The sequence below is a fragment of the Pinus tabuliformis genome, chromosome 9 (genome assembly GCF_031772625.1).
Source record: "Pinus tabuliformis cultivar Carrire ecotype Pingquan chromosome 9, CPIR1, whole genome shotgun sequence".
NCBI lineage: Eukaryota > Viridiplantae > Streptophyta > Pinopsida > Pinales > Pinaceae > Pinus > Pinus tabuliformis.
Genome location: NC_142307.1, coordinates 781,011,917 through 781,028,002, shown reverse-complemented (window position 1 = coordinate 781,028,002; position 16,086 = coordinate 781,011,917).

Below are 16,086 nucleotides of genomic sequence, written 5' to 3'. Positions count from 1 at the left end.
AGGAACACCTAATCTACATTGTATACACTACAACAGAAATGGACATGATGTTTCAGCATGAAAGCTTTCTTGGGATAGAGTCAGAGAAGAAAGAAATGAACAGAAAGGTAAACCACCAAATCTAGTGAAAGGTAAAGCACCTAATTCTGCTCATTATATTGTAGCACATTGAAATATTGGAGTAACTAAAGACTTGTTTAATACTTCACTTGTTTTTTGGAAAGATGTATGGTTGTTTGATATAGGAGAAACCTGCCACTTGACCTTTTGGAAGGACTTATTTGAATATTTTAATGATAATGTAGATGGATCAGTCTGTTGAATATCCACGACCTTGGGTCTAGGTTAGAGTCTTGAAATCACTAACGCTACCAAACCAAGAATCTCAACCAAAACTACTTTGCACAGCGGAAAATATAAAGAAGTAAATCACACATGCACAAATATACGTAGTTTTTAAAAAATATTTTACAATAATGTACAACCCAATCTTCGTTATATTAAACCAAATCTGAATAATACAACAATATATGGTATACAAGATATAATGACAAACTTCGTTGTAGCTTCTATGTCATATCTTGTCCTGTCATTCCTTTGCTTTTGTACTTCTCTCTAGCTTCCCCTTAGTCCTTCAAAGGAAAACACATAGAGGCTCCAGGAGGGCTTCCACCTAACACTGTTGTAAGTCACTTCTGTAGCATGTACACAAGATGATCCAATCTGCTCTATGGGTAGGCCCAATTCCCGAGCTCCAAACTATCAGGATAGTAGTCACCTTAGTCCATCAAGGTGTTGCACTTTGGAACCAAGCTTCACCAAACCTTCAGCTCCTCTTCGTCACTTCAAGATAGCTTGTCTAGGGCTACTTTGGGCTATCAAAAAGCTTCCCTCCACCAGAACAATGATGCCCAATACTTTACTGTGAAATATGCTCCTAATTGAAGTCTTCTCGACACCCAAGTATACTCTAATACATGGCTTCAACAGGATGAAATACTATGATCCAAACTGGTCAGCAAACTGTGACCCAAGACATGCCAACACTATTGTTTTGAACTTACTGCAATGCTGCAATTCTGGGACTCGTTAGGGAACTAACCATAGTCCCTGATAGCCCATCAAACTGGCCCAAAATAGCTCCTATTGGTTGTGGGATTCCTCCAATGGGATGTTTCCCTCCATGCTTCTCCTTTAGGGTAGTTTCAAGCCCAAAGCATAGACCTGTCTCCCTAAAAAAGTTGCGGCACCCTACAAGACCTCAACTAGGCCTGCGATAGCCTCTTAGGAGGATTGTCCACCCTCCAACAAGCCCACAACCTCAGCCTCTAGGAATAGGTCCTTGGGCCTCCAACCATCATATATTTCCTATAAATTGACCGCTAAAATAGTCCTTAAATTCCCTCGTTATCCAGTCCTTTCCTTGCTGCGACTAGGGCACATAATATCCTCTCTAACGAGTTGTTCTCTCCTTGTGTTTTTCACTTTTGGATGTGTAATAACCTCACATATCACCCTCTATTTATACCAAATAGAGGGGCTTATAAAACTTCACCATGAGGGGTTGACAACTTATCACGTGCCTAAAACACCTTAGGTTGATCTTGACACTCATGGTGTAAACCCCCCAATTACCTTCAAAACTTAATATCTCCACTTCGACAACTCAAAATTCCATGATTCCAAAAGCGTTGGATTCTCCTTTCCGCCCTACACCATCTTATGTCATGTCAAGTAGAAATATTCTCATGGAAATTCCCAAAACATGATTTGGTGCAAAACCCCATACTTGGTTTCCAAGCCCACAAGTGACTCTTGTGGTGCTTTTCCCTCCAAACCATAAACCCTAGGGCTTGGAGTACTTCCCAAGCTACACAAATCAGCACTCCCTCTTAGCAAGGGAGGTACTTCAAAAACTAGGAAGTAACTCATCATCGTCATCACTGCTCATAACATTTCCCCAACTCCCGGCACTCACAATCACAACAATCCCTACTCTGTGAACTACGCCCTTCTCGAAAGTGTCACTATCGCTAGAAGCATGCTGCTTCTTCATATTCTCTTGTATCGCTTTCCAATCCTTCCATGATTCCTTCTTGATAGTTGTAGGAGCACCATTACTCCCCAATGACCACATGCTCTTCTTGGGCTGCAAAGTATCCCTCTGAACCTACAAGCTCCCTCTCGAACTCAACTCCCTCTGAGTCTTTGGAACCTGGACCTTCTTCTTGGGAAAGTGTACCTTCTTCTCAGGAACCTGTACCTACTCCTATGAAGCCTGTACCTACACCTGCTTCTTTGGAACCTATACCTGCTCCACCTGCTTATTTCCATGATCCAAACACTTTCTTGTCAACCTGTAGAGACCATGCTCTCTAACTCTATGTAAAATCGCCTCATACTTAGAGCCTCTGGGTTTGAGTCTTGCCTTCCCATCCTCGAAAAATACCTCAAACCCCTTCCTCTCGAACATCGAGACGAAAATCATGCTATATCTGAGTCCTAGCACAAACAATACATCTTGGACCCGCATTACACATCTTGTATCCATCCTGAATGGAACAACACTTGATCCTAGGATCTCCAATTAACTCTTGTCACCAAATACCATTTGCAACTTCAAGTCCCATTTAGCTAGAGTCTCAAAAACTTCCTTTGACCCTGTCATATGTTTCATCACGCCATTGTCCATGTACCATCCATCCTCATCAATATTACCCTGTGATAAATGAGAGATCATGGCAAAGTCCTCCTCTTCCAATCTCCTGGTGAGATCATCTATCTCAAAAGAAGTGGAAAAATTGGTGATCTTCTTTCCTTTATTTTTCTCATCATATCCCTTCTTCTTCATCATACATCTCGACGAAAAATGACCCATATCACCATAGTTGAAACACTTGACCTTACTCAAGTCTTCTTCTGATTACCCTTCATTCACACTGCAAGTTCGACATCATCATCGAAAGTCTTCTTCTTTGGATGAAGATCCTCGTCCCGCAACTCTTCCTGAATGAAGTCATCCCACAACCTATTCCAATCTGGGAACTTCTCTCTGGAAATGATTCCTTTGATGAAGGGCTTCCATTCCTCAGTGAAACCTTTCAAGGAAATCCTCACCATATCTCCATCTAAAATAGTCACACTGATGACAACAAGCTCATATTTGACTTGAGACAATCTCGTCAAATACAAAGTCACGCTTTCACCCTTTATCATCTTGGTGGACTTCAACTTATTGTCCAATACCAATACCTGGTTCTTTTTCTTATTCTGAAACAAATTCTAAAGAGATGTCCACATCTTATGTGCAGTGTTCTTCTCGGAAAAGTGAGGTATTAGGGCACCCTTCACACAATCTAGGATGATCAATCTCGCCCTTGTATCCAAATCCTCGTACAATTCCAACTCCTTTGGGTAAGTTGGCTTTTTGATGGCTTTCTATGTGAACTCCTAGATCTTATTGACCTATAAGACCAACATGATCCTTTCCTTCCATAGACTATAGTTGGACAAACCCTCCAACCTATCCTCATACCAAATACGAGCCTGCAACTTCAATATTATCACCTATAATGTGATCAACTCCCTCTTAATATGTACTTCACTATGCACAACTCTGATTCACTGACTTCCAAAGTAACTCATACACACTCTGATACCATGTTGAATTTCCACAACCTTGGGTCTAGGTGAGATTCTTAGAATCAATGATGCTACCAAACCAAGAATCTCAACTAGAACTACTCTACACAAAGAAAAATATAAAGCAGTAAATCACAAATGCACAAATATACACAAATTTTAACAAATATTGTACAATAATGTACAACCTAATCTTCGTTATATTAAACCAAATATAAATAATACAATAGTCTATGGTATACAAGATACATTGACAAACTTCACTACAACATCTATGTCGTATCTTGTCCTTTTGGTCCTTCGCTTCCATACTTCTCTCTAGCTACCCCTTAGTCCTTCAAAGGAAAACACATACAGACTCCAAGAGTGTTGTCACCTAACACTACGGCAAGTCACTTCTTTAGCATGTACATGAGCTAATCTAATCTTCTCTCTCCGTAGGCCTAATTCCTGAGCTCGAAACTGCTAGGCTAGTAGTCACCTCAGTCAATCAAGGTGTTGAACTTCGGCACCAAGCTTCACCCAACCTTCAACTCCTCTTTGTCACTTCAAGATAGCTCGTCTAGGGATACTTTGGGCTATCAACACATTTCCCTCCACTAGACCAGTGATGCTCAATATTTCACGTTGAAATTTTCTTCTAATTGAAGTCTTCTTGCCACCCAAGTCAACTCGATACATGGATTCCACAGGCTACAATATTGTGATCCAAATTGGTCAACAAACTCTGACCCAACACACGCCAACATTGTTGTTTTGAACTTGTTGCAATGATGCAATTTTGGGACTGGTTAGGGCACTAACCACAGTCCCTGATAACCCATCAAATTGGACCATAATTTCTCCTATTGGTTGTTGCTATCCTCCAATGGGATGTTGCCCTCCACACTGCTCCTTTAGGGAGGTTTCAAGCCCAATATATAGACATGTCTCCATAAAATAGTTGTGACACCCTACAGGACCTTAACTTTGCCTGTGAAAGCCTCTTAGGAGGACTGTCCACCCTTCAGCAATCCCACAAACATACTTCCTTGCTTCAACATCCAAGAACATGGCCTCATCTCTCCAATCAATAGCTTTGTCCTCTAAATGGACCCCTGAAACAATCCATAAATGCCCTCGTTGTCCAATCCTCTCCTTGTTGTGGCTAGAATATAGAAATATCCTCTCCAATGAGTTGTTTTCTCCTTGTGTGTTGCACTTTTGGATGTGTAATAACCTCACATATCACCCTCTATTTATACCAAAGGGAGGGGCTTCTAAAACGTCACCATAAGGGGCTTCCATCTTGTCACATGCCTAAAACACCTTAGGCCGACCTTGACACTCATGGTGTCAACCCCTTAATTACCTTCAAAAATTCATATATCCACTTCTACAACTTGGAGTTTGATTATTCTCCAAGCATTGGATTCTCCTTTCTACCCTCAATCGTCTCAGGCCATCTCATGTATAAATGTGCTCATGGAAATTCCTAAACACGATTTGGTGCAAAACCCCATACTTGGGTTACAAGCCCACAAGTAACTCTTTTGGCTCTTTTCCCTCCAAATCCCGAACCCTAGGGCTTGGACTACCTCCCAAGCTACACAAATCAACACAATATACTTTGCAAACAAGTAAAAACTCAAGTCATCTGAACTTGGCACCATTAAGCTCAAATTGCCTAGCCTCCCTGACTCTCTTCTACATGATGTTCTCTAGATTTTAGAATTGTAAAGAAATTTGATATCCTTGGTTCACATCTATTGACAAGGTCACTCCATTCACATGTTTTATGGAAAATTTGAAGTGATAAAAACATCAAACTACTCACTTTTCATGGGAGGAATAAAAGAAGAAAGATTCTTGAAGCTATAAGGAACCTCTGCTCGAGCACATAACTATGTGTATAGTTCTCAGTATGATGAAGGTACATTGCCATCCAGTCTCTTATGGGATTTTAGATTTAGAAATCTAAACTATGGCAGTCTTTGTTTATTAAATAGAAATGGTGTTACTGGTTTTCCAACAATTCCTTGGAAACTAAAGCAATGTGATGCTTGTTATATCCTAGGAAAACATAACAAGCAACCTTTTCATGATTCTCTTTCAATAGCACAAAGAAATATTGAACTGGTCCATTCTGACTTGTGTGTCTATATGAATATTCCTTCTGCAAATGGAAATAAATACATGATGACTTTTATTGATGACTACACCAAAATGTGTTGGGTATATTTGTTGAAGAACAAATCTGAAGCCTTTGAAAGTTTCAAAAACTTTCATGCATGGATTGAAAACAATACAAAATATCATATTGGATCTATTCATACTAATAATGGAAAATAATATAATTCAAATGAATTTGAAAACCATATTTTCCAACACGGGATTCAACATCAAACAATTGTGCCTTATAATCCTCAACAAAATGGTGTAGCTAAAAGAATGAACATGGCAATCTTAAATATGGTTCATTCATTGATGTTTTTCAAAATTGTTAAGATAATTTTATGGGTTTATGCAGATCTATGTGCAATTTATATTAAAAACAAATGTCCATCTCATGCTCTTAAAAACAATACTCCTTATGAAACGTGGTATGGACACATTCCTTCGGTGAGGCATCTCAAGGTTTTTGGTTCCACATGTTATGCATTGATTCTTAAGGAACATAGAAACACAATTCGTGCAAGGATTCAAAAGTGTATATTCTTGGGGTACTCAGATACCTCCAAAGCTTATCATCTCTACGATGAAGTAAATAAGAAGTTTATACTATCAAGATATGTAATTTTTCTTGAATCTTCCAAGACTGACAATGTTGTTGAGCATTAGCTTGATCACTTTGACAGATTTAGGAATGCAAAAAAAATCCAGTTATTTGATGATGAGATTTCACATCTTGAAGGGGTGATCCCTATCCTAGATCGATTTGTGGAATTTCCTTCAGAAGTAGCCCTCCCCCTCATGAAGCTCTAACCATTGATCAAGAGGACACCTTGAGTGATGTGATTGAGAGAATTGGAAGGCCAAATCTTGATTCAACCCCATCTCAATCAACTGAATAGCTTGGGCGATCTCAAAAAGGTCCTCCAAAATGGATCAATAAGACACTTGAAATTGTTCATCCTAATAATGTTGGAAAGACAGGAACAAGAAGCTCTAGTAGACATAATGGAGGTCATGTAGATGATTCTGATTCAACTATTGATATGGATGTTTCTTATGATTATGAATTAAATTTGTCTACTAATTTTGAATGAACTTCCTTTCAAGAAGTTGCTTCTCGTGATGAATGGAAAGAAGAAATGCAAGAAGATTATGATGCTATGATAAGAAATGGAACCTACAAGCTGGTGGAACCTCCATTTGGAACAAACCCAATCGGTTGCAAGTGGGTCTTTAAGAACAAGTATAAATTAGATGGCTCACTTGAAAAGCATAAATCAAGGCTCATGGAAAAATGTTTTTCATAGAAATAAGGGGTCGATTATGAGGATACTTTTGCTCCCACAACAAAATGGGCTACCATTTTGACTCTCTTTTCCTTGGCAGATCAAAATGGATGGAAATTCCATCAAATGGATGTAAAAACTACTTTATTGAATGGATATCTGAAAGAAAATGGTTTTATGTCTCAAACAGAAGGATTTTTGTGAAGGGATCAGAGCATGAAGTATGCAAGATTATCAAATCCTTGTATTGCCTCGAACAAGCACCGTGAGCCTGGTATGAGAAAGTGATTGAGCATCTTCTAAAATTAAATTTCAAACATTATTACCTTCATGATGGAACTTTCTTTGTCAATAAAGTTGACAAAGTTGTTGTCTATCAAGTATGTAGATGATCTGCTAATGACAGGGAACAATGAAAATTATATTGCATCCATAAAGAAAGAATTGAGGAAGGGATTTGAGATGACATATTTGGGACATGTTCACTACTATTTGTGTATTGAAGTAACCCAACATCAAAAATTTATATTCCTCTCTCAAAATAAATTCATCGGAGATTTGTTAAACAAATTTGGCATGGTTGAATGCAATCCTTTTTCCACTCCAATGAAACAAAATTTAAAGGTCACATCCAAATAAGGAAATGAATTTGAGGATGAAACTAAGTACACAACTCATAAGAAGTCTTAACTACCTCACTACTACAAGACCATACATTTAATTTTTTGTTCGAATACCTTCCAAGTTTATGCAAAAACCTTGTGAGTGTCATTGGTCTATGGCAAAAATAGTTCTAAGGTACTTGAAGGGAACTCAAGACTTTGGACTCAAATATGCACAGGTGGATGACTTCAACTTGATTGGATACTTTGATTCAGATGATGATGGAGATAAAAAAAAATTGGAGTATCTACTTCAGATTATATTATGAGTCTTGGATCATGAGTTATCTCTTGGAGGTCACACAAATAATTAGTTCTAGCAGATTCCACAACAAAGAAATAATATGTGGTAGTTGCAGAGGCAACTAAGGAGATTGTGTGGCTTAAGAAAATTCTTGAATATTTGCAGGAGAAACAAGTGCATTCTACTCCTATTTTGATTGACAATACTTCTACAATAAAATAGGCCAATAATCCCAAGTTCCATGATCTAATCGAGTATATCAATACAAAGTAACATTTTATTCGACATCATGTTGAGGCCAAGGCTATTCACTTATGCCATTGTTCCACAAATTAGCATATTGCAAGCATCTTCACCAAAGTGCTTGGAAGAGAAAAGTTTGAAATATTTAGAATGATGCTTGGACTTACAAACATCCCTCCAGATTAAGGTGGGGAGTGTTGACACCTAATCCTTAGAGATTGGGAAAATATCTGTAAATATATACATCTAAAAATAATAATACAAAGAGACCTTGGAATATGAATCCTAAGTGTCTCTCCTCTATTTGTATATACTACAGTTATTATTAATAGGAAGCACACATTCGTGGAGTTACCAAAAACTATCCTGGCATTCTTAAAATCCATGTGCAATTATAGATCTTCAAACAACTACCCCATAACCAAAAACATTGAGTAAATTCATATATATGGAAGTTTCACTAATGTGCGTGAAATTCCAAAGAAAATATGATAAAGAACAGTGAAAATTAAATTACACAATATTGAGTAAAATGATATACGCAACATCAAAGAAAATCATATTAAATATGAGATGGAACCAAAAGGAAACTCATAAATGAATGTAACAAAACTAGACAAACAGTTACATTAATGAACTCAACTAAAGGTTTACTTAGCCAGGAGGGTTAACAAATTTGATCGGTTTTCTTTAGCAATATCTGCAGTCTATTTGGAACTTGGGTTACAAGATAATCCTGAAAAAATTGTTTCCAAAAGCATGATTCCCGTGAATACTGTCGAGTGCTCAAGGTTAGCAAAATTTATTAGTACCAAATGGAACCAAGCCTGAAATAAGAGATCCAAATTTTTGCCCAGTTAAATGTTAACAAATTATTTTTTCAATAATAATAAAAAATATTGTATTGATTTCTAAAGTTAAACGTTATAATTTGCACTGGTCAATACTAAACTAATAGGGTTAAAATAAAAATTGATTGTTAGAGTCATCCCTGGGAAGGGACTAATAATATTATAAGCAACTATTGAAAAACCTGGGAAGGCATGGTTTTCCTTGAATAACGTTGATGAATCAATGTGCATTTATAGATAGCCGCTAGATATAGTTTCCCTCGCTACTAGTTTGAAAAGTGAGTTATGATAGGCTTTCCCACCGCCTGAAAAGAAAATAATCGATGTCTTCAATAATGCATTGCTTTGATTTTTTAAAACTAAGAGATTGAGTAGAACCATCTGGAAACGACTCCTCTCTGTCAATAAGCCAAAAAAAAATAGATAAAATTGTGGATGTGTATAAGTCACCTGATTCAGGACTTTAATTCAAGATGTCACTCTCACACAAAGAAAAGTGTCTTTATCAGGTTCCAAAAGTCACATCATTCATCACTGATTGATTCTTTATTTGCAAATATTTTGTTTGCGTTTGTCACACTTTTTTGAGTGGCACCCACCTGAAAAAGGAGGAGGGTGTTCAGTTGGATCAAAAGCAACTCATGCGATATAAGATAATGCATAGTCTAAATAGGTGATGATTTTCCTATAAAATAATTGTTTTTCCAGCATGCTTTTGATGAAATCCAATGAAATTTTTTTGAAGTCTAGGTTACAACTATTAAATTTTAGAATTTCAGGTGTTCCATGGGTTCTTGAGGGTGTTGAATCCATTTCTACCATTAAAAAAATGATTCAAACACTCTTAGTTTCAGATTTTTTGAAAAAAATATTTCTGGATTCTAACTAGAAATCGATGTCCGAGAAAAATTGTCGGTTTCTTAGACAAATCCTCTAAAGTGTAGTCTAACTAGGTAACAATTTGACAAGTACCTGCAAATGGATTTTGAGATGCAAAGAGAATAGTTGATCCACCAAAATGGTTCATTGATTGTTCCCAGATATAGCAATGATATCTGGATTTCCTCTTTTGTAACTCTCAAATCTAATTGCCTCTTTGGAGACCCTCACAATTATTTTTCATGAGATTTTCTCATCATTACAACTATATGAAATGGTAATTCTCCAACGAGTGGAAACTTTATCTAGTGTTGAAAAATTATAGTGGTGGTCGGTATTTTCAAAAGAGAAATTTATTGATTCAAGCATGATATATTTGTCGAAAGAAAATTGTAAAAGGAATTTTTCATGGCCTCGAAAATGAAAATGAAATTTGATTTTAGATTTATTTTTTTATTACCCCACAAGTTCTCAAGTCGACCCCTCTAAGATCAGATCAGCCTACCCATGAGATACACCTATTTGCATGGACGAATAACTATATATTGAGCATATTCTCTCTCCTTTAGGGAAGATTTGAAATCATATTTTCTAAAGCTAATACAAGCTTTATGAGTCTCCTAATTTGTGTGGGACATATGAAAATTATAAGGAATATAATATGTGGAATATATGTGAAGTTTGAGGTAGTTTATGTGTGGAACCTCTATAGATTTGAGGAATATATCTTCCGTGGTTAAGTGTGAATATGTGGTATATATATTTTGTGGAACAAAACAAGCCTAAGGCACTATATCTCCGTGGAAGTATGCATACTTGTGGCTCATGGTATGTGTAACATATGTGAGGGTTTGTTGCACATATCTCTATGGATATGCAAAGTTTGCTAGAGGGTTGCCTTTCTGCTTGTGGGAGGTCATCATGTTGGTCATTTCTTGTCTGTTTGTCTTGTCAAAGATATGTTATTATAAATGATGTACAAATTAAATTGAATTTGAAATTATCTCATAAGGAAAGGTTTTTGGGTTTAACCCTTTGGGGTTTTCCCTTGGTCATTGACTGAAATTTTTGGTTTCTCTTGTCTTACTGTTTTACTATGATTTCTATTGTTGCTCTATTGTTCATGGTTGAAATTTTCATGTATAACTACTTAATGATTGGAATGTTCTAAAAGAAGTCAAATTATATCACTGGAAGGAGTTATCAGTTTGAAACTTTCTCTAGTATTATATGCTATGAGAAAATCAACATGGTTTCAGAGCTATGGTTGAAGAGCATCCTTAAACCAAATTCATCTTTTGTTTCAATCTAGCTTTAGCTCATATAAAAAAAAGTTAACTTATGGACGCTAAGTCTCAATAGGCCAAAGGGCTATAACTATCACATCAAATCCGAATCTAATCTCAAACTAAATCTTAGTCAAGTTCTCTCTTATAGGCCGAAAATCCTCGAAATATCCAAAGGTTAACCTCATAAGTATTAAAGAAGATCGAAAAATCAAAAGTTTGTGTCATATATTTTTCCATCATATTTGAATCTCTATGGAAAACATTAATATGTTTTGCAAGTAGGGAAAAGTCTCAGTGGACGAAATATTCTCAGACCATCCAAGTTAAGCTTTAAAAGGGAATCAGTGTATGTTATGGAATGCCTCTATTTCAAATTCAATAAGACTACCAAAATATTGTAGTCAAAAGTAGTAAGCTATCTCTAAAAATTATAAATAGGTCTTAGAATGATATAAGAAATCCAAGAAGCCTTAGAATTGGAAACTAAATTAATTTAATCAATGTAAAATACAGCAAAGATTAGAATGTGTCTCATGTCCTATTCATAAGTAAAGAAAAAGTTTCATACCTCTTGAAATGCCGAGATCCTTAAAAGGATGGAGCAATCCATCCTTATGAAGGATGCAGACAAACTACTTTTATTTTTTGCTACATATTGATTATTGAAGCATATCCCTTTCTCTAGATAAGATGTCAGAATGAACGAAATATAAGTCAGTGTTCCAAGGTCGATAAGCTTCAACAAGTTTTAAGAAGTCTGGATAATTATAGCTCAATCGATACCTTAAAGTCAAGCCTATGAAAAGAGTAGTCAAAGATAGCAAATATATAAGCATAAGGTATGTTTGCAATTTTGTTTGAGCATACTCACTTGGAATCATTTCCTTTGGAAACATTCTTAGGCTTGTCATCAAGGACTGAATATAAGTATGTGTTAACATTTACATCAATATTCTCCCCTGAATCTAGTGATTCTAGGTCAATGGAAGTAAGATTAATTCTCAACTCCTTGAAGTTTTGAAAGTAATCACGTGATGAAACTCGCTCATCATCTACAGTCATAATTATTGTCAAAGGAAATACATTTTTGAGGTTAATTTATTATAAACAAAAAATAAATACATTATTTGTTGCAAATTTAATATTAGTTCTATCAAGATGTTGAGTCATGTTTCAAGAAGTATGTCATAACATATAAAGGGACTCATGTCAACTTTATATTGAAAGGTTGAAGTATGATATTTTTGAAAAATGTTGCATTACATTAGAAATATGTGTCATATAGTAATGATCTATGGATGATCATTCTACAGAAAGAAGGTATCACTAAAGTCCAGTGGAAAAAAAGCCAAATCACTTACAGACCCTAACCAATATGTTACAAGTGGACTTATTGTGTAAAAGTGAAAGGAACCATGAAGAAGAATTTAAGAAGTGATTATTCTTCCTTAGTTGAAGAATTTGAATCATACCTTGGTGAAATCCTTAAAGAGAAATGATACACTAAAGCTGAAGTCTTTTCAAAAGTTGATCCATTGTAACCATGAAGCTAGTAGCCAAAGGAGGATGAGCATATATTTATGTTGGTTTGTCTTTTTTACATACACAGGTCTCGTCAACAATCAGATGAGTTTGAGAAGTCTTCCAATAGGTTGCAAGTCTCTTAATTAGCCCCCCTAAACTGAATATCCTAATCTCATAATTTGTCTTCTAAAAGAGTCAAATTCTTAAATCAATTTAGAAGTTTGATGAAAGCTTAAAGGGGTATATGTTCTATTCATAAAAGAAGGACAAAATGATTCTCTAGGATTTGACCTGATATCCCCCTGAATATTTCAGATGGCTAGAATTCCAAGTTACAAATCTGAAGTTTGACATATGAGATATGTATTAACATAAATTATTTTGGAAGCTCTATCTTGACATCTGATATAGAAATCCTTGGGGACAAACATGAAAAAATCCGTTCTTTGAGAAATTGATATGGCAAGGTAAAATGACATTATTGTTGTAGTCAGACAAGTGAAATACGAGACATGTATGATGATGTTGTAAATTATGTGCAAAAGCATCAAATGAAATTATTGAAGTGTCAAGTCCTCCTTCAAGCTTTGAAGGCAAAAGACATTCTCAAGAAGATGAGTTTGTTAAGATTTGAAGAATGCTTGTATGCAAGAATAAAATCTTTGAGGATCTAAAGTGACAAGTATCGAATTTTTGGAATACTTTCTTTGGAAATTGTCACAAAGTGTTATTTGCAATGGAAAGATATATTTCATGTACAATTGCATGAAGAGGTCATGTCCTCTTTCAAATTTAATACCTCTCAAGAAAGACGTGCAATTGGCAAAACTTATGTGTTTAAGTTAAAATGCTTGAATTTAATAATGTTGAATCAACACTCAACTATTTGAATACCGAAATGATGAATGTTTTTGAAGAAGTAAAGTTATTTTGACTAAATATTATTGATGACAAAATGTCACATGGAGGGTTTGTAAACCCTATTATGCAAATGGGTTTGAACAGGAGAGTTATAGGGTCTTTGGATAAAACCTTAGGATTGGACGTTTCTTGCAAGAAAGACATCATGATGATGATGTGGACGGGGTTGATTTGCAAGTTGGATGCAAGAAAGCTAAGTTCAAGAGGGAGCCGACATGTTCTTAAAATAAAAGTATTTTATATTTATCTTTCTTGTTTATTACTATTGTTGTTGTTTCTATTAGTCTCTTGTATTTGTATTATTTCTTGGTTGTGATTGTTCTTCCATGCCCTCCTAGTAAGGATTGCAGGTACATGATGAATGTTTCCACAACTGTAGTAGTAGATGGAAAGAATGGAATAAATTAGCAAAGATAATGACAAGAAGACTGGTGTTGAGGTATGAACTCAAAAGGAGCATATTTGATCTATGTCGAAAAGTAGCCAGTTGTGACTTCTAAGATGAGGATGGCTAGAAGTACCCTAGCAAGAGGGAGAAGGATATGAGGTCAGACACCTTGTGGTACTCTCAAATTAATGGCTATTTATAAAAATGTTCATCCATTGATGAATATGATCCCGTGATTTTGGTTATCTATTTCTAACTGAGGTTGAGGACCTCTCTATCTCGTGTAAGAGGGATATGATTAAACGATCTTAGTCTAATGCATTACTATATGGGATTGAAAGTGTGGCATAAGCTATTGAAATCACTTTTGAGATCCTTCAAAATTTGGCATGATGGACAGTGATTCCATGGACACATCATGATAACAAATTTAAACAAGTTGTGAGACTATGTTGCCAACTTGTTTGATATTGCTTTTGGCTCATTGAACTATTTGCTACATGGATTTGCATATTTTGATTGGACTAGTTGTTTTGAATAACAATTTTGGATGTTTTCTTAGCTCGAATATTGTGGACAAGTATTGTGCATTTAGCATGACTGAAGTTGAATAATTATAGTTGATTGTTCATCCCTTTATGAAGCAGTTTGCCTTCTAAAACTATTTGTTGATTTGTTTGATTAGGTGTTGGAATTGACCATGATATATTTAAATTTGTGTGTAACTTTATGAGAATTTTATTTTTCATGACAATTCGAAGCACTTTGAATATCAAGTACCACTATATCTAGAATGTTTTCTAAAGAAGAGCTATGAGGCTAAAATACATTACTGTTGATGGGAAGGTTGATGATTTTTTTATGAAGCCACTATCCCATATGAAGTTTGTTTGCTCCTGATAGAATATTAGAATTGTTGGAAATACTGAGGGGGGTGAATCAGTATTTCTTTTCAATTGTTATTTTTACTAGTAATAATTAGAACAGAAAATGAACAATGATACAATAATAATTTTATTAATCAGTGATGAGGACTCCAATAAGTTGCTTCAGGTCTACTACGAAGTCTTTCAACAAGCTACTTTTGGTATACAATGAGGCCTTCCAACAAGTTGCTTCAGATCTGCACATAAGTATTCAAAAGTCTACCCCAATATACTCTCCAAGGATCACCAAGAGTAGCTTAAAGGTACTCTTCAAAAAAAATTATCCAAGGTCTTCTATTCTGATATATTTTGCTCCAAAGGTGCCTTCAAATCTGTCTTGAGACTCCCAAAACACTTTCCTCAAAACTACCAAAACATTTTTCTCAAAACTCCCAAAACATTGTTACTAGGTTGCTCCAAATAATGCCATAATGATGTCATTTTCTAATAAAATAGACCCACGCTGAGTGAATCACAAGATCTTTGTTATTGCTTCTATTATCAACCTTAAGACTTAAGTTATGTATGGCAACCCAGAATTAGCATAAGTCAGTTATTGATTTGTTCACAAGTCCTGGAGGTCTAGAATAACACCTCCACCACAAATTCTACAATTATAAGCCCTTGTCCACAAGTCTGGTATACCACATTTTTGAGGCTGGTGATTATGAGCTTCAAATTTCCACAAATATGTCCTCCATAGGTGGGTGCACTAGATTTGAAATTCAATATTTCCAAATACTGTAGTTTTGAGAGTGAAAGGGATTTTTGTAAGTTAGTCCAAGCCAATTTAGGTGATTATTTGACCTACCACATATTTACCATAGTTCCACAGAGATTATCACGGGTCCAAAGGTTTTGAGCACAAGACTAAGGTAAGGTGTAGCTTGTAGTCTAGTCAAAGGTCCAAGGCCTTGTTACTTGTTCTCTGTCCAAAAAAAGTGTACTAAGTCGAAGTTGTTTACCACAGGACTTAGCCCAAAAAATCGAGTTGTATGAGTGTGACTATCTGCTAGTCCAAGTTGAGGTGATGTCCTCCATAGGTGGTTGTCTTCCTCAGGTCTGAACTTGATAGGC